At 48.4% G+C, this 23,705-nt stretch overlaps 1 pseudogene; it reads left to right on the forward strand.

The window, feature by feature from the left end:
- The first annotated feature begins 5,634 nt into the window (after positions 1 to 5,634).
- On the forward strand, positions 5,635 to 7,077 carry LOC118918623 (protein BUD31 homolog; annotated as a pseudogene).
- Positions 7,078 to 23,705: the final 16,628 nt, after the last annotated feature.

Genomic DNA, 23,705 nt, shown 5'->3' on the forward strand with positions numbered 1-23,705 from the left:
TGCATGACTAGATGCCCTCTTTTGGGCACAGGCTTCTGCCCTGTGGACTCAGTCCATAGACCTTCAGTGCACATCCCTACTGTGTGGAGGCCCATGCAGATGCTGGGGAAGTTAAGGCAGCAGGACAGGTATGATTCCTGTGTGACGATGAGCCCAGAGCCTCTCTTGAGCATCAGAACATAGACTCCCAGGAAGATAAACCTGGTACCACCCTCATCACCAACACCTGCTTCCCCCTACAGGTCCCTAGAGCTTCTGGACTTGAACCTGGAACCCAAACATAGCAACTGGGCACCCTGAACTTTCTGTAGGTCCTGCAAACAGAGCTGGCCCCTTTGCCCAGACTTCCTCAACTGGTCCCAGCCCAGTGTTCCCCCACCAACTGTCCCCCACCTCCTTGAGAGAGTCTCCGGTGAGAATTCTGCTTTTTCATTCTGTCTAGGGTAAAAAGCGAACAGGTTGACTTTGTAATGTCAGCAAGTATTAAGCTCAATCTTTCCAGCTACAGACATCCAAATTACCAGTGAGGCTGAAAGCCCCAGGGGAGGCTGTCAGCTGAGCTAACACATCTGGGGCCTGCAGCTAATGGGGGGGGAGAGAGACCCTCTCAGCTGAGAGAGGAGATGGGGTTGCTGCAGAAACCGGTGACTGCCAGGGAGCCAGGGACAGGGCAGCAGCCGATAAAGACAGATGGGGGTAGGGGTCCTCCATTAAAATTTTAAGCCACAGGCACTTCATGACCACACATACTTGAAATGCCATCCCTGAGAGGCAGAAGCCAAGAGGCTGTTGAGGTTATTGTGTGAAGTTGCCAAAAATTGAAGACATAATGCATCCCCTGTCCTTTGGAAATGTCTTAAAAGAAAAGTTCTCCATGACATAGAACACACTGTGCAAATGGAGGCAGGAAAATAAACTTTTTTGAGAGTAAAGCAAAGTATCATCATTATTGGAGAGGGTAGAATTAGAAACATCTCTGGAGTTAGAAAAACAGGCTCTGGGTTTAGAAAAATCTGGATTTGGTTTCTTTATCCATCTGGCTTTATCCATTTTTCCGCTGGGCAGGGCCTAACCTCCTGGAACCTTGGGTGGCCCATTCCTAAAATGAGGCTAATAATGCTTTCCCCAAAGGGTTGCTTCGAGGATTAAATGAAGTGTATTCTAAAGCCCCTGGGACAGGACCTGGCCCCACGGAGGGTCTTATAACCCCCAAAGAGGTCATGCCACCTCTCCTTTTAGAGTTTGTCAGAGACTTCATGGTTTGCTTGTCTTAATGCCTAAATTTTTCACATGAAGAAAGAGTCCCAGATGGTGAAGTGACTTACCCACGGCCCCTCAGTAAGCTACAGGCAGAATCAAATTCAAGACTTCTGATTCTCTTCTGATTCCCCCACATCAAGAAATGCATCCTCTCAAATATCTCCTCCCTTCTGTTCCCCAGAAGCCCAACGCCTCTTACATACTCAGCAGGAGGGGTGGGAAGACGAGTGGCCGAGTGCGCTGCTGGCCATCCTCAGCACCATGGCCTTGTAGGGCAAGGCCGACACCTGCCCCTGAGCAGTAAGTGATCCCTGTGTGACCCTCCTTAAGAACTCTGGGTCTAGTGAGAGTAAGCACAGCCAAGAATGAGAGAAGGGCAGAGAGAGGGCCTCTCAGAACCATAGGGAGCCACAAAGGGATTCTCAGTGACATAAAGGAGATTTGCTTTGACTCAGTTTTCAAACAAGTACAGGAGGAAAGAAACCACAGCTAAGGCAGGATGCATGGAGCCAACCAGAGGGTGAGAATGCCGGACACCAAGAGATGAGGAGGAGATAGCCAGGAGTCTGTGCGAACAAACCTCGCTCGCAAGCAAAAGGAAGCAGAAGCCCAGCCCCATTGCCCGTGATGGGATGGGAGAGGCACCACGTGGAAAGGAGCAACAGCAAAGAGCTCCTGCTTTTGTTTCCCTCTATCGCCTATCTGGATGGAAATTTTCTGAGCTTTGCATTGCCAAATACAAGCAGAAATGAAATAGCTATTTTCGTGCACTTTGGTATACAGCTGCGGCATTTTCAACAATTAAAATGTTTTCTCCTCTAAGAAGCTGAAGGATGGGAGATGGTGCCCCCTCCACCCCCACCCTCACCCCCACAGGTGACCAAAAGTTTATTGCTATGTAGCCTGAGTCGGAAAAACAATCCTGTGTTTCTCCTCCAGAACTCGCACACTACTACACACGAACAGCACTTCTGACACGGCGTGTGGGCTTTCCACACACTGAACAATTCTCCGACACCAACTGGGTGTCCTACAATTCAATCCAGTTCTGACATTGTCTACATGGAGTTAGCATCAGATTCCACAAGAACTCAGTCCCACAAAACTGTCCCCACATCAGATACCAATTGCCAGACCAGGTTGGCGCCTGTATGTCTGACCAACTGGCTATAAACTGGGGTTTCTGTGATCCCCTGCTTGGGTTCAATAATTTATTAGAATGGCTCACAGAACTCAGGAAAACACTTACTTTGCTTTTAATTATGAAGGATGTGACTAAGGATACAGATGAACAACCAGGTGCAGAGATACATAGGGTGAGGTCCAGAGGGTCCTGAGCACAGGAACCCCTACCCCCCCCCATGGGGCTGGGGTGCACCACCCTCCCAGCCCATGGATATGCTCACCAACCCAAAAGCTGTCTGAATTTTATAGAGGCTTTATCATGTGGGCACAATCAATCATTAATTCAATCTCTGGTCCTCTCCCCTCAGAGGATTGGCAGTGGGGCTATAGGTCCAAGCTGCTCACCATGCGTGGCCCTTCCGGTGACCAGCCCCCATCCTGAAGCTGTCCAGGAGGCCACCAACTTTGCCTCCTTAGAATAAAAGATAGTCCTACCACCTAGGAAATTTCAAGAGTCTTAGGAGCTCTATGCCAGGAAACAAGGGCAGAGACCAATATGTGTGTTGTCCATTATTTCACACGACCCCAGAGCCTGACCCCACATGTGTGAGGCACTTACTGTGCTCCTCCAGGAAGGACGCTTGGCCTGAAGGACTGGGAATTTCAGCTACAAGGCAGATAAAGGGATTTGGAAGAAGGTTGTATATAATAAGAAATGAAGAATACCTAGAGAATCGTAGGATGGGGAAAAAGAGAAAGATCCTAGCGATAATTCAATCCAATTTTCCAGTAGTACAAATGGAGACACTGAGTGGACCAGAGAGAAGTGACTTGCCCAGTATCACACAGCTGGTCTGAGAGAGTGAGAACGAGAACCTGTGGACCTCTCTTGTTCTTGTTGGTGACCAGGAGGATGAGAGGAGGATTCATCCATCTTGGGTTGGTAAGATGCTTCTCCTGGGCCCGGGCCAATCCCTCAGTCAGAAAGAACCAGAACCTGCACCCAGGCCTGGCCACTCACTCACCCCTCCTGGTCTCTGATCCCACAACTCAACACAGGAGTTACTGCTTGGCCACAACATGGACAGTATAAATAGGAGCTACTGTCTGTAGAGTATTAACTCCCACGCTGTCCGATGCAAGGCCCACCATCCATGCTGGACCCGAGTGGACTGGGTATTGGGCACTTCTCTCAGGGCTTGAACTTGCATGCCTTTCCATCCTTATCACAACACCGTGCAGCTGGTGCTTCTCTGGCCCCCCTTCTACAGTTAAAGAAACTGAGGCCCAGAAAGACCAAAACTTCATCAAGACCAGGCAACTGGCAAAGGGAAGACCTGTAGTTAACCCCCACCTCACCACACCCACTTGCTCCTGACAAATTCCTACTCCTGTCTCTTGTGCCATCCCATTCACTCATCACCATGGCCCACACAGGTGGTTATTAGCCCCATTTCCCAGTTAAGGAAACCAAGCTGAGAAAGACTAAGTGACTCACTCAAGAATAAGAAACTAGTGTCAGGCACAACTGGGTCCGGGAAACCACTGATATGATGCCCAACCTCGCTTGGAAGATAGCTGCCTATTCCAGTGTGCTCGGATGCTACGGTTTACTTCTGGTTGCAGGGAGGAGAGGGGATGCACCGGTCGATGAAGGCTTGAAGCTGGAGGTGAGTTTAAGGTCTGATGAGTGGAAGTGGGCAGAAGAAAAGGATTTGGGGACTGTGGTTCTCCACTTTCTGGTTTTGTGGCAGGTGTGGCAGTGATAGAAGTTTGCTTGATGCACATGACAGGATTACAAAACTCCAAATATGCTAAGTAATTGCCACCGTGTCCCGTATGTGTGTATGGGTCTCACTATGCCCATTAAAGTGCCACACCGAGTACACTGCCTACCAGGTTCGCCCTTCCCCAGGAAGGCTGTTAGGAGGAGGGCTGACCCTGCCGGAGACGCCTACATGGTCAGCAGCCGCAGCTCGCCGGTGTCCTGAAAACAGGGTGTTCTTGCTCTCGCCTCGTGCCCACAATGAGCTGAGTCATCCTGGCCCCGTATCTGATCTGCTGGACATTGGCCACAATGATATCTACTAGCAGTTGTAACAAAAATAAATTCTACACTTGGATCAATATTTTGTGAACCTGCAAGGCATTTCTGGGATGCTGGATCCAGGGACTCGCAAAGAATACCCCTCACCCACCTGTCCAGGAGACAGGGGCTTTTCAACAGCTGGCATTAGCAAAGGGTGTTCAGCAGCTTCCCCCAGACTCCCCCAAGGGGTAGAATCATGTTGAAGTGGCCATGGCAGGCTGAAAACCTCCAGAAAAGCTGTCCACCAGGGGACTCTCGATGATTTGTAATCAAACTGTGTTTCATTAAAGAGAAAGTATCTAGAGGTTTCCCGTTGGCTGCATTCTTGCAAATGAAAGATAATGGAGTTCACAGAGAATAACTCTGAGTCAGATACTGACAGGGGAAATACGCCCAAGGCAACTCCATCTCTTCAGATGCTCACATGCAGGACGTGAGTCCTGCTCATGCACGAGCCAGGCTGGATTCTGTCTTTAAAACATGGAAGGCCTATAGGGTGAACAGCCATCCCAGGTTGCCTAGGACCAGTGGGACAGTTCACAGGGCACAGGACTTCAGAGCTAAAATCAGAAAAGTAGTTTCAGACAAACCAGGACAGGTTGGCCCCTCTACAGGGCTTCCCATGACCCCTGTGTTGACATTCTGGGATTATTCTGACTGACTCTAATATTCTTGGGAATTATTCGACTGCAGGAAGCCCTGAGCCTCTAACAAATGTGCCACGAGCCCAGTAGAGCTTCCAGCACATAGGAGGGACCCTGCAAGTGTGCTGCCCCTTTCTGTGTTCCTAGACAATTTCCGAAACTTTGGAGTCATGTGCTGGTGAAGTCTCCAGAATGGTACCACCCAGAGCCCTCACCTGCCACCACAGAGGCTGGCAAATTTCCATCTTCCAGGTAAAGAAATTGATGCCCAAAGCAGCTGTGTTATTTGCTTGAGGCCACAGGGATGTTAAATAAAGGAGCTAGGACTCCACCCCAAGTCCTGTATGCCAAGCCCAATGGCTCCCTGGACAGTCCAGGCTACATACGCATATCCAGGCATGAGCCCAGGTGGCTGCAGACTGGCGAGCTCATGCCTCTAATGTATCTGGGTTCCCCCTACCTAGAATCACCTGCCACTGCCTGTTCCTTCCAGAGCATCCCACTTCCTCTGTGCCCATGCACAGCTACAAGTGCACCTCGCTGTCCAATGGAGTGGTCAGCATCCCAGCAACCATGTCCAGGTGTCAGTCTCAGCCCACAGCATGAAACACAGGCCTCACTGTGTCACCAGGAACTCAGTCCTTGCTCCCCTCCCCACCCCAGCAGCTGCCATGGAGGAAGGGAAGGACCAGGAAGGGTGGGCAGGCAGGGGGAAGGGCAGGTTGCCCCACCCTGCCATAGTCAGGGGCTCGGGGAGCAGAAACCCCTACAGCTAGGTGTCCCCCGAGGCCCAGAGTGGGCTAGAGAAACCTGAAACTCCAGCCAGGAGGCATGGGAACCCAGGAGGAGCCCTGCCTGGGCGGAGGCGGCAGCGTGTGATTTTTAATTTACTTTTTCTTGCCCTAAGACAAAAATTAATTTGACTTGGGAAAAAAAAGTAACTTTTTACTTGACTTCTGAAAGTAAAATTTCTGCAACTCTTTTTCCGCTTAACAGACCATTTCCTCAACTTCTAAGGCATAATGTTAATATGCACTAAAGATGGGGAATTCCCTGAGCTCAGCTCACATATCACTGAACTGATTTTTTTCTTAATTTCCTAGTAATACTGGCTGGGTTATGCTAACAGGAGAGTTAACACCTAATTTTGCTACAGGGAAGATAATAACAGGAAATGATCTTTAATAATGAATTAAACAGACTCCTTGGATCCTGATTCCTTTTATTAGATAAGGTCAATAACATCTTAAGTGAGCAAATCTATCCTAGGCTAGCAACGAGATACAGCGAGAAAATCATCGAGAAAATTACAGGAGAGACGGTGACTGAGGTTCGAAAGACATTGAGGACCAGAGAGGGAATGTGACCTCCCCCAAATCACAGAGTAATTGGTAGAGCTGGACAAGAACCAAATTGTGTAACTGAAGAGACCAGAGATCTTTCTGTTATACCCTTGGGAAGCAGACCCCATGATCTTTGCAAATTATCTTGTGAGGAAATAAGGCCTAAAGTCAAAAGAAGCTGGAAAGCTCCTCCAGATGGCTGGGAGTTGATCAAGCCAACACTGCATGAATTAGATCAAAAGATGAGAGAAGCTGAGACAGAACCTCATGAGGGAAAGAGGAATCTCTATGGCCCATCTTCAGGATCCACCACCAGAAAACCCGCTTTATTTTTTACCTCTTCTACAAGCGGAAAGCCATAAGCAGAGAACTGTATGAATACTGTATTAAAGAAGACTATGCAGATAAAAACCTGATCACAAAATGCAGAAAGTAACGTTATGAGAATTTATGATGCCTGCGGTGCATTCAGACACCGGACACCAATTTTGGGACACACTGTGTCTGCTGGGTCCCCAAAAGCAAGCTGGAAGTGGGCCGGATCATTGAATGCACGCACTGCGGCTGCCAGGGCAGCTCTGGCTGAGGCCCTCTGGCCCTGGCCCCTCTCCTCCCTGGACTTCTCCTGCCTGTTGGGCCACCCGCTTTCCTGGGAGCAGCCCCTCTCACAGGATGGTGCCCCAGGCCTGAGTTGGACCATAGTCTCTGCATGTTAAGGCTTTGGTGTTTATTGGCTGTGATTTAAAGAAATAAAACTTTTAAACCTTTTGAAAAAAAAAAAGAAAGAAAATTACAGGATACAGCTGAGCTCCGAAATCAGATGGTAGCGAGTCTGATACAGAGCTTTACACTCATCATGAGCTTTACACTCAAACCTGGACACCAGCCCACACTAGCTGTGTGACACTGACTGTGCCTCCCCCCTCTCTGAGGTTGTCTCTTGGGCTGTTCACAGGGATAAGAATCCCCACCTTCTGGAGCTTCGGTGATCCTCCGTGAGCGAAAGTGTATAAAGCCTGGCACAACCCCACTGTGAATGGCCGCATTGTGTTGGCCCCTTCCTTAGACACAGGGATGTAGTTTACAAAACAGTTTCACGGGCACTGTGTAATTCAGTCCTCAGAATAACCTCCCTTAAAAGGGACCGTCCAGGCCAGAGGAGCCTCACTGGGGGACAAGGAAAGGAGAATATTACCCAAGGCAATGCACTTAGCAGAGGGAGGATCGGGATACTAACGCGTCTTCCGACTACGATTTACTTAATCTACGGAGTCCTCATTCTTCAAACTAGTTGTCTTCACTGTTCTTTTTTTTAATCACACAGATTTTTTTTTTCAGTAAACAGTTTTTTCAGTACACATCACCAACAGTATTAAAATATACATGTTCTACTCTATTCATAGCAACATATATGTATATATACATACACACATATATGTAGTCAAACATACACCAAAAAACAGAAGAAACAGATACAAACTAAATATAAGCTGAAATTCTAATTTTCTTTACATGAGGGAGATGTGGATAAGCTGGAGGGAAGGAGAGAGTCAGTCAGTAGTGGTGGAAATTGGCCGGGCTGGGAGCAGCAGAGGCTGGGAGACGCCCTCTGGCTTCATCAAAGAAGCAGAGGTGCCGAGAGGTCAGAGGTTTGCTCAAGGTCATGCAGAACTCCCCTCTCCGAGCTCCCCGCCCAGTTCCCTTCCTGCTGTATAGAGTGGAGATGGTGCTGATGCCAGCAAGGCCCAGTGTAACTCTGGGGAGAAGAAATCCCAGGGCAAAATACCTCTAAAACCGAAATCAGTCAAAGGAAGAAATAAAGTTTACAACCCGTTTATTGCTTACAAACTATAGTCCAGACCATCTCTTTTCTTCTCAGGCAGAAGCAAGCAAGACCACTCCCTAACCTCTCAGGTTCAGATAAGCCCTCCCTTGCCCATGTAATTATCCATTAATGTGGAGATGAACTTTCTCCATCCCTGAGGAATGCCTGCTGATATGCAGATGCACTAAAGCCAGGCTTGATATTCTGGAAATATTACAATTTTAGCCACACCTAGGTAGCCATAAGGGTGTTTTGAGTGGGAGCCTACCAAGAAACAGCCTGCTTTTGCAAACTTACCCCAGGAACTGCCCTGAGCTGACAGTTTCACCCCAGCCAAAGCCTGGATCACCTCCTCTTATCCAAAGCCCATGTGTGGAGGTTCCAGCTCCCAGAAGTTTCCAAAACGGAAGATGTAATTACAGTGTTTTAAAGCAAACAAACACACACCCGAGTGGGAGGCCAGCATATTTATTTGACTAATTAGAGGGAATTCACTGAGGGGATGTAAAGTAATTTCGGCCTCTCTTTTTTTTCGGTAATCCTAATTGACATTTTCTTTTGACATTTTATTAGTAGCTCATTTTTATTTTTACTGTGCTCTCAATAAAATACCAAGGCAAAGCGTCAAAACCCTTCTGGCAATAAATAAGTGTGAATCACGCATCATGTAAATAGCGGAGGCTCTGGAAGCCAGAGATGCAGGCGCCAGTTATCAGCCTGATGCAGGGAGGAAGGGCAGCATGCAGGCGTTTATCATGCACTGTCCAAGGCCTGCCAATTTGCTGCCTGGCTGCCAAGAGCCCTGGTTCTGCTCCACCCAGCTCCCTAAGAGGCCACTGTCAGCACCCCTAAGAGACCGCTGTCAGCACCCCTAGGGCCCAGAGCTGATACTGCACCCTGATGACCAAGAAAGACCTGTCCGTCAGTGAACATCTGGCCCTGACATGCCTGTTCATCTCAAGAAAGAGCCAAGAAACTGTGGTCTCAATTCAGTGCAGTTAACGTGTTTTCTGAGAACCTAGAATGCATCCAGCTAAGATGCCAGACACAGCGTAGCTGAAAGACCAACTTGGAATCCAACAGATCTGGGCTCAGACAAGGTAGACTCTCTGAGTCCCCATTTGCCACGCATAAATAGGAGATTAAATATCTACACCTCATGGGTTGAGAATTAAGTCAGAAAATTACATAAAGCATTTAGCAAAGTGGCTGATGCATTCATGTGTCCCAGGAAGATTTATTGAGGGCTGATGGAAAACAGAGTTAACAGTAGCTCAGGGAACTTCACAGTAGGACACAGTAGGTACATAATAGGCACCCTGCTAGATCCCATAAAAACTCTTAGTGTTGGAACAAAGCAGAAACTCAAATCACTGTAATATGTGGCTAGCTCCAACAGGTTGGGTAGTGGGGAGCCACCAAAGGTCTTTGGGAAGAGGAAGGTGCTAAAAGCTGTACTAGGCAGAGAACCAGTACAGCCTGTGGCTACTGAGCACCCGAAATGCAGCTAGTCTGAATTGAGATGTGCCGTCTGTGTAAAATACACACTTTATTTCCACAACTTTGTACAAAAGAATATCAAATGCTCATTAATAGTTTTTATATGGTGACACATTGAAATGATAGTATTTTTAATATAGTAGGTTAAATAAAAGATATTATTAAAATAGAGTTTACCAATTCCCTTTGTGGCTACTAGAAAATTATAAATTCTGTTTGTGGCTCATATGTTTCTGTTGGTCAGCACTGCCCAGGAGTGTTTGCTGGACATGGCAGGGCAGGGAGCAGCTGGAGGCAGCAACATCTGGGCCATTTCATTCCAGCCAAAGTGCTGATATCCTCTCAGCCCGGCCCTGCCTCCCCTGCTGCCAGCTCACTGAGTAATTAAAATGCCTTGAAGCAAAGAACCCAGCTCCTGAGCTAGCGTCACGATGCTCAGGGTTTGCAAAGCTGTTTCAGCAGGGAACATCCAGACAGTGTTCTCCAGCACCCCTACGTAACCAGAGTAGGGTCGGGTGCCAAAGTGCCTGGCTCCTGGCCCTGTGATCTGGTGGCCATTGCTCATGCCCAGCAGCAGCCATGTCCCAAGTAAATTAAAAAGCAACTAGCATTTTCCTCTCCAGCTGGCACCAAATGGATTGTTTTTCTGTATTTCCCTTGTGGAAAGTTCTCCAAAGCCTCCAAGATTTATCCCAACAGACCCCTTGCAAGGTGCTTCTAGGGATGGAGAATGGACAAAGCAAATACTGTCCCCCTGCATTTGGCTTTGGTCTGCAAGCCCCAGACTCAGGCTTGAAATGAAATTGAACCAGTAATGCCACTGACCTTCTGGGTGGGGATCCTGAACCTATACCTCCTCCTCTTTCCAACAGCAAAATGTAGAAGCTGGGTTTCATGGTCTGGAACATTCTGGGGGAAGCCCTGCTTCCGGAATGGTTAAGGGCATGTGGTTCGCAGTCAGCTGGACCACCATTCAAGTCTCAGCTCTGCTACCTGCTGCCAGCTAGTCACTGGGGCAAATTACTTGGCCTGTCTGAGCCTGTTTTCTTTTATGGAAAATGGGAATGCATATAGTGGCAATCTCATGAGTGGCTGACATGGTTAAATTAGATAATGCAGGAAAGATGCATAGTGCAATAGTTGTGGGCACTTAGGAAGCACCAAATAAAGTCATCCAGTAAATAAAGGCTTCATGGTTTGTCTTAGAACATTAGTCCAGGCCTCAAAAGGCCTTGTCAGCTCTGAGGTTTGACATCTCTTCCAATTGCTAACTCATCCTGAGGGATTTTGCTTCTTGAAGCACAGAGGGTATGCATCCAGCAAAGGCAGGGGCAAAAGAGGTAAAGGTGTCTCTTTGGAGACTGCTATCCCAGCAGCCACAGCTGGGACTGGGAGAGGAAATCTGGACAGGATCTGAAGTAGAATCAGGAATGTGGGAGATACTGATGCTCACCCACTGTGGTAGGCAGAATCTAAGATGGACTCAAGATTCCCACCCCTGATGTACACATCCTATATATTCCCCTTTGACTGTGGGCGGAACCTGTGAATATGATGGGATTATCACTCCCCTGATTAGGTTACATTATATGGCAAAGGTGAAGAGATATAACGGATGTAATTAAGGTCCCTAATGTGTTGACTTTGAGTTAATCACAAGGGAGATTTTTCAGGGTGGGCCTGATCTAATCAGGTGAGCTCTTATAAGAGGGTTTTGAGGTCAGAGATGGAAGAAGTCAGAAAGATGTTATCCCTCTGGCCTGGAAGAAGCACACAGCTATCCTTCTGTTCTGTTAGGCAAGGATCTGAAAGCGGCCAAGTTGCCAAAAGCTGTCTCCTGCCCTGGCTAGCAAGGTAACAGGGACCCCTCTCTCTCTCCTCACTGATTGGCACAAGGTGGGCATGTGACCCATCTGACCCAATCAGAGCGTGGCCCAGGACATTAGCCGGCGGTTGGGGGAAGAGAAGCTCTCTCCTTTCTCTGGGTGGTGTAGAACTGGAGGGAATGTGGAAGGAAGCAGGCTAAGATAGAAGCAGGCTGTGGCGGGTGGCCCCATAACCTCACGGACTTGGGAAGTGCACTGCACCTAAGGCCCACCGGACACACGAGTCAATAAATCCCCGTAATTCCCTATGTCACTTGAACCATTTTATGTGGATTTTTCTATCCTCACAACCTGCAACTGAAAGCATTCTGACAATACACGGGGTGTGTGAGCATTCCCTGTGCAGGCCCTGACTGCACCCAGCAGCTGCCTTACAGCTGCCTCTTGGGTCCTAATAATAATAATAATAATGCCTCATGCTGTACTTTGTTCATTCAACAGGAATTGATGGAGGGCTTACTAACAGAAACTGCATTGCTGGGATGGAGCAGTGAAGTGGCACCACAGTCCGTGCCTCATGCATGTCAGAGTCCAGGGGGCTGCGGATCAACAACCCAGCAGTTGCAAATTATACAGCTGTGCAAGGCACACACGCTTTGGCCAAATGGGTAAGTATCAGAATTAACACTTATTCCCAACTGAAGCCAAATGGCACCATCATGGAATTTACTTCTAGGATAAAAGAACAATTCGGGCATCTTTCTTTAAAAAGGCATTGCTATTACAATTTTGTCATTTATGTTTTCGTAGCCACATTTTGAACAGTCAGCAGGAACAATAATTCCTCAGGACTGTCAGAAGTCAGGCAGCCCTTTGGCCTCTTCGCTTACATTTGTGATATTAAATAAATGTTCCCTCTCAACTGAGGTCAAGGGAGAAGCAAGATCTTTGGAGTTGACTCACTTTCCCCTAGTACTTTCTTCTTTTTCCTTACACTCTGTATTCGTTGTTTTATCTGGGTCAGATCCATCATGAACGTCGAACACGCTATCTGGAATTTTTCCTGCTATTCTGAAGTAGCAAAGGTAACATTCCACTTCCAATTCATCCTCCCAGTATATGAAAAATATCTCAAATATTTTCTTAAAATCCTCATGACCTAAATAGAATTCCTAGATTGAATTAAATAACTAAAAATTAAATGCAGTTATTAGAGGTTCATTCTGTTTAATGTTATGAATGCAGGTACAATAGCAATTCTACAAATAGTATAACTGTGATATAATCTAATTTCTATTATTCTGTTCTGCATTATTATTTAAATTTTATAAACATTGGTTGGCTCAGAAAGGAAATAATGTTCCTCCTAAAGTTATCTGCCAGTACACTGAAAATTTTTAGTAACTATTACTCTATCTCCCTATTTGTCAACTGAAAATTTGTTAAAATGATTTAGTAAATAAAATTAACTTTCATAATCAAAATTATTGCAGCACTTCCCTCTTGCAATAACTTATACTTTGAAACGATAAAGTTTCAAAATATAAACAAAAAATTGACCCTTTAATACTTCAAAAATGCTTACCTATATTTGAAGTATTTCGATATTAACAATAAATACAAAAGATATACATTCTCACATTATTTCTTCAGAGTTCTGTAAGTTAAGTGTGATGATCACCTAGATGATCACTCAGTCACTGACGACTCACAACTTCACAGATTCCAGAAAAGATGCTAACTAGGTATTTGGGAGTTGAGCCCCCCAAAACTGAATCCCAAGATCAAAGCCAAACCTTTCATCCCTGCATCAGTCAGGGACCAATCAAGGAAACAGAAATCACTTACATGGAAGTAATGCACAGAACTGGTTACATGGGTCGGATGGTTAATTGTATGTGTCAACCTGACTGGGCCACAGGGTGGTGTGGATATTTGGTTAAAGCATTACCCTGGGTGTGTCACTGGTGTTTCTGGATGAGATGAACATTTGAATCAGCAGAGGGAGTAAAGCAGATCACCCTCCCCAACGCGGCCAGGCTTTATGCAACCTCCTGCAGGACCAAGAGAACAAAGAGGTGGAGGCGGGAGAATTCTTTCTCTCTGTCTGACCACCTTTGAGCTGGGACATCAGTCTCCTGCCTTTGGATGGAGACTCAGGCTGCAACTATACCATTAGCACTGCTGAGTCTCCAGCTTGCCAACCACAGGTCTTGGGACTTCTCAGCCTCCATAATCATATGAATCAATTCTTTATTTTAGATATGTATTGTATTGTATTGTATTTATATACAATATTAAATTGAATGTATACATATACATATAATTATCCTATTGGTCCTATTTCTCTGGAGAACCCAGGCTAATACTACAGGTGATAAAGAGCCACCAGGAGACAGAGATGAAATCCAGAGGGTAAAACAGCAGAAAACCACGACGTAGGCTGGAGGGACAGAGAGAGGGGTGTTGTCACTGAGCCTAAGGGGCCTGATGGAAGCTGGAACTCGAATGGATCTCTAGGCAGGAGCTGGAACCACAGAGGAAACACAGCCACTGCCTGAGAACCCATCGGAGGCAGAGGAAGGTAATAGAAATACTCTGGCTTCCCCTTCCTGCAGCCCTCCAATCTCCTGGAAGTACTTTGCACTGGCCGAGCCCACCTAGAAGCCATCCGACATAGAAACCTGGAGGGGTCCTCCCATGCCCCTGACTTACAGAGCAGACTGAGGGAGGGTGAGAACACACTGACCACAAACAGGCTCAGAACCAAAATATCCTCATAGTTTCTTATCTTCTCAACAACCCTAAGAAGTAGGTAGTTCCCAATTGAAATTCATTCAAAGAGATGAAGTAACTTCCCCTAAGGTCACACAGCTATTAAATGGTGAGGGTCAACATCACACCAACACAAAGACCTTAAAATGGACAATTAGACAATCCCTGCTCTTCAAAGTATTGTTCCAACTCTTTTGGTACCCAAGTCCTCACCCTCACCCCTCACCCATTTCAAAATCGCCTAGAGAAAGGTCCCTTTTGCATCAGTCTCTTCTGATAAACCATATCCTCAGGACCTCGCCTTTACCTAAAGGGGTTCCTCAAGGGATTTTCCTGTGCAAAGAGTTTCTTCTCTAAAATAAACTTGGGTCCCAAATGTCAAAATCATCACGTCATTACCCTGCTTCATGAGTGACTGATTTGAACTATTCTGCCACTAAGAAAAATGATAGAAAAACCAAGGCCCCAGACAATCCTCAGGCCTCTGTCCTGATCCTGTGGCTCTAAGAGGTACTAGAGGGAGGAATGTCCCAAGCTGGGCTCCAGGGAGGGTCATGGCCCAGGGTCCTCTAGCCGGAGCTGGAGGACACAGGGCTCTCTGCTTCTTTCATCAGAGGCACAAAACACTCACCAAGGTGAGGAAGAGCCAGAGCTGGACTAGGTCACAACCTGAATCCTCCACCCCAGGGGAAGGAGGCCAGAACTCTGGCGACCCAGCCAGACACCTTCCGTATCCCCATCACGTTCTTCTCACTTTCTCTACTTTTGTTAGAAAGCAGTGCAGCTGCTGTTATAAAGAACTTAGAAAATCCAAAAATAGAATTACCAGAGGCTCCCACCATTACAGGTGTTTCTCATTCTAGTTTTGTTTTTTTCTGTGCATTTTAGACATCATTCCCTGTGAAAGTGGAACAGGCCGGACTTGCAGTTTTATATCCTTCATCTTCCCATCTCTGTGGTCATGTGAGAAGCAGAGTGGCAGATGGTAAGGAGCAGTTGGGGTTCAAGACCCTCAGTGCCATGTGAGCTGGTGAGTCCTGGCTCTCTACCTTACTGGACTGCTGTTTCCTCATCTGTAACGTGGACACTATTCTGATATTATACCTGCATCACAAGGTTGCTGATAAGATTAAATTAGCCATTCCCTGTGAAATGCTTAGAGCAATGTCTGGCCCATTTTAAATGCTATTATGGCTATTATTGTGTTTCCATTGCAGCAAAAATGCATATAAGCATCATACAAAACTGGATACATACCATTCCATGAATGGATGGATGGACAAAATGGGCTTAAGTTAGTTAACCACTTCTCTACTGTTGAATATGTACAGTTTTTCAAAGTTTTGCTACTCTACCCAATGATACACAACCTCACACATAAATCTTTTCACATCCTGGAAGTATGATTGCTAGATCAAAGAGTAGGAGCTTGTTTAGATCTCAATGCATGGTGCTAAACTGCTCTTCAGAGAAATTGCACCATTTATAATTCACTGTGGCAGGGAGAGACCCTACAGTCTGAGCATTAACAAGTAGTTGTTCACTATTGGTGTTAGTTCTGAATCAGTGCCAAGTGGATGGGCAATAAATGATAAGTTGTTGTTTTAATTGACAGTTTTCACTTTAGCTGTCTTTTCTTTCCACACATCCCAGTGCAGACAAAACATCAGTTTCCCAGCCACCAGCTAGATGCTTAGAATAGCTGCTCCCAGGGGCCTGTGGTCAGCGAAGATGACCAAAACATGGCCATCCTGTCCTTTGAATTTGTCAATGACAGTGACAGAAGTCAAAAGAAGAACAGCTCTCTAAAGTATCTGGAAGAAAAGCTTCTGAGACCAAAGCTCGAGATAAACCCAGACCAGTGGCATTCTGGAAGCTACCAGTATGTGTTTTCATCCAGGGAAGGGGGAAGACATCACTGGGGAGAGACAGGTGGACAGGAAACCCTGCAAGGGCTCAGAGGCCACTGGAAAACAGAAAGCGGAGGTGTGGGTCCCAGTCAAGAGGGAAGATTTCCAGCTGTGGCTGCTGGTCTCCCTTGAGGTCACCCCAGTGATACTCAGAGTATTTTACTCAAATACCAATGAAAAAACTCTTTTCAGAACTGTGGATGTAATTTGTCTATTTAGGATGGGACTGAGAAAATAACTCTGCAGTGTGTCCCAGATGCACAGGGACTCTCAGCAAATGTTTACAGAATACATAAATCAACATAGTAGGGAAAATTGGTTTGGGATTTGTCAAAAGTTCTGATTGAACTGAACTCCTTTGTCAAGACTCGGGAGATCATTAATGGAGGCAAAAATCGTTGTTTTAATGGCTGTTACACGCGAGGTACTTTGTCAGACACATGGACACAACAGAGGAAAGAATGAATGGGCCCTGCCCTCAAGCTGCTCCCAGGGTGGGCTTGTGGTCACAATGTACCCTCAGGTTTGAGTCTCACGCCCCCACGAGCTGCATGCGTGTAGGCAATCATCATCATTTAGAGTCTTGCGGCCTCAGTTTTCTCATCTGTGAAATGAGGCATGAACAATAAGGGCTTTCCCAAGCTGTGTGAGAATACATGAGATGATGCTTCCAACACGCCTGGCAATGAGTGGATAACAAGCGGCGGCTACTGTCACTGATTTTTATCAAGGAGAAGAGCCTTCATCAGTGACTGGATTTAGGGCCTCTCCTATTATCTTACCTATCACCTTAATTACATCTGCCGAGACCCATTTCCCATAAGGTCATCTTCACCTTAAGCTCCGCGATTAAGATCTGGACATGTTTTGGGGGGACACAGTTCAACCCCTAACAACCAGCAATACCCTTTCCTCTGGCATCTGCATGGCTTGCACACTCTCTCACTTCATTCCAGGCTCTGCCAAAACATCTCTCCCCAGAGAGGCTGGCTCCCCAGCCCTCACGGCTCCAGGCCCCCTCCCTGCCTTCCTTTTCTCCACAGAACTTATCACGACGCGTATACTATATATTTTTACGTTTGTTATTGGTCTGCCCACTAGAACATAAACTCCCTGAGGGCAGGGTCAGCCTGGCATGTAACTGGCACTCACTAAATGTTTGTGGCATGACTGAGACAGTGAAGGATGGTTGTTGAGAAACTCTGTTGGAAAACTAGGGGACACCCATGCTGTAGCCCAAAGATTCTTCTTGTTTTGGGGGGACACTAAGGCTGAATAATGGCTGTCCATGTCCTAATCCCCAGATCCTGTGATATGTCACCTCACATGGCAAAAGGGACTTTGCAGGTGTGATTAAAGTTATTGAGATGAGAGATTATCCTGGATTTTCTGGGTGGGTCCAGTGTGATCCCAAGGCCCTCACAGGGAGGAGGCAGGAGGCCAGAGTGAGAGCAGGAGACGTGACAGCAGAAGCAGGGCTGGAGGGACGGGCTTTGAAGAAGGAGAACAGGATGAGGAGCAGAGGGACACAGGCAGCCTCTAGAAGCCGGAATAGGCAAGGAAACAGATCCGCCCCTGGAGCCTTCAGAACGAACATGGCTTGGCCAACAGCACGATTTTAGCCCAGTGAGACCCGTGCCAGACTTCTGACCTCCAGGCCTATAATAAAATAATACTTTTGTGTTGTTTTAAGCCACTAAGTATGTCATGGTTTGTTTCAGCAGCAAGAGGAAACTAATGTGTCCTTAACATCTTGTTCTAATTCTTCCCAAAGCAGCTCATCCTGAGCCATGCAAGGCAGCGAGGCAGCAAGGATTTGGAAGGGAGAACCAAGGACCAGAATGGTCGAGGAGCTTGCCCCAAGCCACCGACCGAGGAGTAGCCAACCCTGACTTGAGCCCAGTTTCTCTGCTGTGACGTCCTTGCCTTAGCCCCAGCCCCAGACTGGAGGGCGGCCATGCAGCCTGAGGGCCAGTGTCAGCCCCACCCTGCTCCCAACAGCGGTATGGGCTGGGACAGGGAGGGGAAGGCCGGCAAGCCCCCAGTACTCACGGGTCCCCCTGCCCAGGTAGCCTCTGGGTCTCCCAACAACCTGTGGGCGTTATTACCCCATTTCTCAGGTTAGAAAACAGAAGCTTGAGGAGGCGACTAATTTCCTCAAGGTCCCAAGGAAGGAGGCAGAGCTGGGCTTTGCCTCCAGTGCCTGAGTAACTGAAAGACTGCCCCTGGCTGGCCTTGAGAGTCCCACACCCACAGCTGTGCCCGTAGAAGGACAACTGTGGAGTTTTGTGAGCTGAGCCACTCGCACATGCACTCACGGCCAGGGCCATGGGCCTGGGCATCCCGACACCTTTCCATCACTGTGGGTCCCCATGAGTCTGTCTTCCCCCCTGGCATGATTTCTAAGAGGGTCTTAAAAAGAAACTGAATCCCAGCTTCATATACTCAGAATTACTCTCTAGCATAAACACCCTTACTTAGCTGTACACAATGCACACACTTACATGCATACATATATACACCCTAACACACACATATTTACACTAGAACGCATACCCACTCACACAGATATGCTCATACATTCACCAAGATAACCATATGCACAAATGTATACCTGTAAACATATACATATACCTAGATACACTCAAAAACACCTACATGCACACAAATACACATATATGTGCACCCACAACACATATGCACATTCAGACATAGGCACATATTCTCCCCATCATGAGACTCATACACAGATGGACACAGGCACACAGATGGACACAGGCATACAGACAGACACACGACACAAGTACACACACTCACAGCTGGGCTGTGGCTGCTGTTTCTGCTACACACCTGCTTAGTTATTCAGGAAGATTAGACATTCCCAGCTCACTGTTGACTCTCCTGACAGAAAGACAGAGTATAAGATCCTTGGCTTAACATCATCTAATCCTGGCTCCCAATCCATCAGCTCTTCTCTGATGCTGCCGTCAAGCATGTCTACTTCCACGGGTCGTGTATCTGATCTTGGAGAAATCGTGGGATTAGACACCTGGCCCTACACGCACTGGGCTCACCCTGGATGGGGCTCCCTGGGGCCTGACGCTATCACTCTGGGCATTTTTCTAACACAGCAGGTTCTTTCCTCCTATAGGGCCATGAGCACTAAAACCGAGAAGGGCTCCACCACACCCCAGGGCATGCACACCCCCAGGATCCTTGGTTTCCCTTCTGTGACTTGGGGCTGCAGATCCCTGCCCCTCGGGACAGAGAGGAGGGATGAAGCAGAGATCTACTGGAGTCCAGAGAGCAGGGCAGAGATGCCAAAAAAGCAAGTGAAGGAGATTCCAGAACAGGTGTGGGTGCAGGAGAGGCAAAAGGGGGGAAAACCATGGTGGCTGAGTTTAATTCTGCATCTGGTCAGCTTCTACAGGGCTGAACTTTTGCCATTCAGTTTTGAAGATTTGCTTATTAGAGATGCTTTTCACTGCCCTGGGTTTGGCCACTCTGCGGTTGACTGTCATCTCTTTGAGGCATTCATTCCCAAGACCCACCAAAATGTATTTGGAGTGTACATGGAGACTAATATTTTTAAGTTAAACCATGCAAGACCCATCTGCCAACTAAGGTGGACTTTTGCAGCTGTGTTCTCATGAGCTTCAGTAACATGATAAAGCTTAAATAAATGTTCACCGGACCCAGCCCTGGAGCACTAGAGAGATGGCCCTAGCTTCTGGAAGGAGCTGGGGGTGGAGGCAGATGGATCTGAACCAAGAGCCCAGTTCTACCACCAAATGAGTGGCCTTGAGCAAGTTTCCTAAGTCCTCAGAACACTAGTTTCCTCATCTAGTAAATGGGAACACCACCAGTTCCCACCTCACAGGATCTTGTGAGGACCCAACGACGGCCATATGCAAAGTGCCTAGCACACAGTAGGTGCTCATAAACATGAGACCTACTCCTCTGAGCACTTCCCAGCCAGTCCTGGTACAGGGCTGAGGTGAAGGTCAGCTCTGGAATCAGACTCTTTCGGGACTGGGAGTCTGGCTCTGGGACCTTGGGTGGGTTTATTTTGCATGTAGTACCTGTGTTCCCTCCTAAAATGGAGATAACAGAAGTACCAACAGAAGTATGTGTAGGACACTGTCACACACACCGAGAAATTGCCCCGTAGAGTGACTCCCTCAGCTACTAAGGGCCAGCTGCTCCTGGGACAGCAGCTCCCAGCACCTACAGTCTGCCCGCGTGCAGGCGGAGGACCGCCAACAGCTGGATGATGCACTCAGGCACGGAGACCTGCGTGCGCCAGCGGGAAGCCACTGCTGTGTTGGGGATGGTCCACTGAGGCCACAGGTGACATCAGGTGCACCAAGGCTGTAAGTGCAGAGCCTAGCCAGGGCTCATGGCCTCGCCCCTAGAGACCTGGGGGCATGGTGCCAAGCACCCCACAGGCTCCCAGATGCTTTCTGAAAGATGCCCCTTTCCATCAGCCTGGATCCTGGCACCTGAACACAGTTACTGAGGGCCACTTAATAAAGGGGCTTGTATGTATTCATTATGTATTCATTTCCTAAGGCTGCCATTAAAACAACAGAAATTGATTATCTAACAGAGGTATAGGCAGGACCACAATCCCCTCTCAAGGCTCCAGGGAGGATCCCTCCTCCCCTCTCCCAGCTTCAGTGGCTCCAGGCCATCCCTGTCTTGCAGCCACATCATGCCAGCCTCAGCCTCCACCTTCGCATGGCCTCTTTCCTGTGCCCCTGCGTCTTCTCTTTGGTTTCTTATAAAGAATCTCATTATTGGTTTGGGGCCCACCTGGATAATCCAGAATGATCTCATAAAGATCTCACTGAAATATTTAACTTAATTACACCTGCAAAGACCCTTTTTTCAAATAAGGTCACATTCTCAGATTCCAGGGCTTTGTACACAGACATATCCTTTGGGAGCCACTATTCAGTTCACTACAGGATGATTAAGGAAGTACACAGGCTTAAGGCAGACACCAGGGGAGGGTGGGACGGTTGGCACCACTAGGCCTGGGGGTGTTGGGGGTTGGGGGGAGGGAGGGGAGACTGCTGTAAGCCTCTGCCTGGCACAGCCACCATAACTCTCCACCCAGCAGGGAGAGAGCAGGCATGAGACACCCAGTTTCTTCCCTTCTGTCCCTGGCCCCTGCCTCTGCCTTCCACTGACCAAACTGAACCCAAAGTCAGAAGGTGAGGGAGCCCAGTGATGCCTTAGCAGGCAGCTCCCAGGCACACAGCAATGTGGAGAAGGGCACACAGGCCGATCCTGCACACTCCCAGCTCCTTTTCCCAAGTTCTCTGGTGTAGTGGTTTCCTGATGAAGAGTATCTCATTACAGGGGAAACTTAAGACCAGACATCTGTTGAACTTGCATTTCCTTCAAGTTGCTCCAGACTTTCGCCTCTTCTGCCAAATGCTTGAAACCTGTCCCATGCCCATCCTAAGTTCATGATGTCCCCACACCTGGCATCCTACAGGACCAGACCAGCCCCTACGCCCTGCCACACCAGAGAGGAGGTGACCAGGTGAGTAGTATTAAAGGGCAGGACAGGAGAGTCTGTAGTCCTGGGACTGAGCCAGGGTGGGCCCAGCTGTACGTTCCCCGTCATACACAGAGCAAGGGCCTTGAACGGGAACAAAGTGCTGGCTCAGCCCACTGCCAGTGCCACATGCCCCACCCGTCTCAGCCCAGCACTCTGGAGCCAGGACATCAAGGAGCTGCTAAAGATGAAGTCACTGACCTGGGGGATCCACCCGGCAAAGGGGCCTGTCCCCACCAACCCTCTAGGACTCCACCCACAGGTGTCACCTTCTTGCCCAAGGCCAAGGCACAGAATCCACCCCCCCTGAGCTGCTCGGCCCTGCCACACAAACAGCAAGACTGCAAATCACTTCAGTTGCTATTTCATCGAGTGCCACAGAACAAAATATACTGCAGAAATCACACAGCTGCTCCATGGAGGGGCCAGTGGCCCTCCAATTACTGTCACATAACCTTTTCCAACTTGATTTCCCTTATCTTATCTATACTAGATAAATGCCCAGCCCCGGGAAAGGGAAATTTTTGTAAGAACCAAGTATAATAAACCAGAAAAGTGCCAGCTGTCACCAGCAGGAAGTGACCATTAGTGGGCTCAGAGCAATCCTCACAGCCCTCGCCAAGCCCCCGGTCCAGGGAAGAGCGTGTTGGGAGGCCCCCGCTCACCCAGTCAGGAACAGTTATGGAAAGCCCGCTCTGAGCCAGGCTGGAGGAGAGGAAAGCATGGCACCTGCTGTCCTCCAGCAACTCCCAGTATGGGGGAGACTGAGCTGGAAGCAGCCGGTCAGGAAAGATGCCCTTGTCACCCAGAATGTCATGGGCACAGCCCTGGATTCTCTCTCCCGGACTCCTGTCAGCCACTTGGAAGGGCCTGGGCAGGCCAGCCAGCAGGAAGCCTGGTTAAATCCACCCTCTCTGCGGGAGCTGCACATTCTAATTTCCCCTTGGCAGAGCTTGAGCAGCTGATGTGCCAGGCAATTGCAGGGGATGGGAGCACAGAGCCAGCAGCTGAGGATGGACCTTGGGAAGAGGCTGCCCGTGGGCCTCACAGCCTCCTGGTTCAGGACTAACACGCCCACTCTGCAGGCGGGAGCTCCGAGCTACCTCCGGAGGCCTCAAGGGCAAAGGCCCTGCCTCAGAGGCTGTGGGTCTCCAGGAGATAAGGGAGGCCTGCTTCTTCCCCAAGTCCTCTCTGGCTACCGTCACCAGCAAGGCCCTGCCGCTATAATGTCCCCACAGGCCTTTTTACTCGTATCTCATCCAAGGTTCCCATGAACCTTCACCTCAGGCTTAGGGGCAAAGGACAGAGCTGCCAGTGAAAGGTAGCCGCCCCTAGCCTAGCCCAACTCCTGAGTCCATGTCTTAGACAAGTCTCTTAATCTTCCTGAGCCTCAGTTCCCCCACCTGCAGAGTAAAGCTTAGTAACAGCACCCACGTGAGTGGATTTTGGGATCAAACGTGATGAAACATAGAAGGTGCACGTAGTAAGTGCTCATTAAATGACAAGCATCAGTATCACTGTTATTACTATGATTTCCAAATGGGAAGCTGAAGGTCCAGGAAAGTGACACCCAACAGCACACAGCCAAAAAGTGGGAGACCCCAGACAGGAGCACAGAGCCAGGCCCCACTCTCTGCCGGCCCTGCTGGGTGCCTCCCAGGGTAAAGCCTCCACATCTGCATAGACACCACTCCTGCCTGTGTATGACACACTTCCAGTCCCCCCGGGGAAGCTGTAAAGCAGTTTTCAGGTGGCAGCTGGGCCCAGAGCCGCCCACACTGCCCCTGCAGGGAGAACCTGGCTGCGTGACCACACCTCTCTGGGCCGGTTTCTCCAGCT

Source organism: Manis pentadactyla, chromosome 15 (assembly GCF_030020395.1).
Source record: "Manis pentadactyla isolate mManPen7 chromosome 15, mManPen7.hap1, whole genome shotgun sequence".
NCBI lineage: Eukaryota > Metazoa > Chordata > Mammalia > Pholidota > Manidae > Manis > Manis pentadactyla.